Here is a 2123-nt window from a genome sequence, read left to right as displayed (position 1 = left end):
ATGGTTAAGGGTTTATGCATGCTTTAGAGAGGTTGGGTGCTTGTTTTGGGGTGTTAGGAAGGTTTGGGAGGCTTGAATGCATGAGAAGCTGAGTTCTACCCTCCTGGGAAGAACTCAGGTTCGGCCGCCGAAGGTAGTTTCGGCTGCCGAACCTGCCTATGGATGCATGGATTGGCCGCCTAACCTTGCCCCCGAAAGTTGAGTTTGGATTGAAAGCAGACTTTCGGCCGCCAAAGGTAATGTTCGGCCGCCGAAAGTGCCTGACTTTCGTCTCTGGAGAGGGACTTTCGGCCGCCGAAGGTGCCGTCGAAAATGCCCGAGTTTCGTCTCTGGAGAGAGGGTTCGGCCGCCGAAGGTGCCGCCGAAAGTGCCCTGTCCAGCCTTTTCATGGTTGTTTTCTATGCATGTTCAAGTGATGTTTTAGAGGGTTTTTAGGGAGTTGTTTATGAGTTGTTTAGAGTATGTTTGGCACCTCACTGGAGTCCACCTGTGTAGGATCGGATCCGAGGAACCGAGGTGTTTAGCAGTGTCAGCCGTTTCAGAGTCGGTCCAGAGCTAGTCAAAGGTGAGTGGAACTGAACCTTATGTTTTAAAAATAAATCAAATGTTAAGCATGTTCATGCATCATAAAATGCCATGATATGTAATAGGTTGTATTGCACTAGTATTCACGAATATGATGCATTGCATAATATATGTTGTTGATTTGGATGAATCTTGAATGATCCTTTAGCCCTCAATAAGATATGATATGATATGATATGCCATGGTATGATATGAGATAGAAAGACCAGGTCGCCCCTGGCACTATGTTATGTAAGCGAACATTAGGTGAGGCCTAATCGCCCCTAGTGTAGTTGGACATGTTATGATATGAGTTAAGTAAGCGAATACTAGGTGTGGCCTCATCGCCCCTGGTATAGTTGGACGTACTACGATACGTAGAGGGCTATGGGTTGATGTGATTTCATGATAGCATATGTTAAAATGAACTGTTTTTATTTTAGTTATGCTCACTGGGCTTTATAGCTCACCTCTCTCCCCTAATCCCAGGTATGCAGGGTCAGAGTTAGTTCAAGAAGTCACCAAGCTATGGCTATGGTTGTGATGTGTAATAGAATAGTAGTGGACATGATGTAATGTAAGTTTATGTAATGATGTTAAAGAGTTGTATTGAAAAATGATGTTATGTAATATGTTCAGAGTTATAGTATTGTGCTTGGCCCGAGTTGGATAATCCCTTTGTACATGAGTTTTATTTTTATGCTTATATATGTGTTGAACCGAGTTTGACATAAGGTATGCTGACCCTAGGGTTTCTATGAGTTCAGTCATAGTGCATACATAGGTCAAGCTGGTTAAAGGTAAAGTTTTTAATTGTTTTATAAAATGTTGTTCATGTTTGGGATTATACCGACTGTGCAGGATGCAGAGTAGGCTTGTTACGGGTCCCGGTGGCCTTATGCCGATCTGGATCCTAGCGGTCCAATTTTCGGGTCGTTACATTCAACCTCTGCCAGCCAATCAAGAACAGATTCCACATCTAACGAACCAGAAAAGTTTTGAAGGTCTACCTTGATCTTGTAACCTTCTTGTTAATTCTGTTGGGGATTTGCAGGCACAGGATTGGCGACCACAGGATTAGCGGCCACAGGATTGGCGACTGGTTGGGGGTGTGCGGCGGCGGCGGGTTGGTGGATTCCCTGCTGCAGGGTCAGTTGTCCGATCATCTTCCTCAATTCTGCCAAAGATGCCTCAATCGCAGCAAGTCGTGCCTCTTGGTTATCTGCCATGGTCGAATTTTGCTCTGATACCAATATGATAAAAGAGTATTTAGACTCCGTCAGGAGTTTTAAGTAATATCGTTTGACTAAGACGAAATAGGAGAAAAGATAAGCTGAAAGACTAAAAGTCTTATTGAAATTCCTCAAAGATTAAAAAGTGCGTTTCTAATAGCTAAGGGAGACTATTTATAATAGAAACAAAACCTTAATATACAAAATTATGAAAATACCCAAAATATCCAAAAATAATAATTAAAATACAAAAATTAGCCCCGATCCAAGACTGCCTTAAAATCCAAGGCTAGTTGCTCCGTGTCATTTGGAATTGATCATTCATTA

The sequence above is a fragment of the Manihot esculenta genome, chromosome 5, assembly GCF_001659605.2.
Source record: "Manihot esculenta cultivar AM560-2 chromosome 5, M.esculenta_v8, whole genome shotgun sequence".
In the NCBI taxonomy this organism is placed as follows: Eukaryota; Viridiplantae; Streptophyta; class Magnoliopsida; order Malpighiales; family Euphorbiaceae; genus Manihot; species Manihot esculenta.
This window is presented reverse-complemented; position numbering follows the sequence as displayed.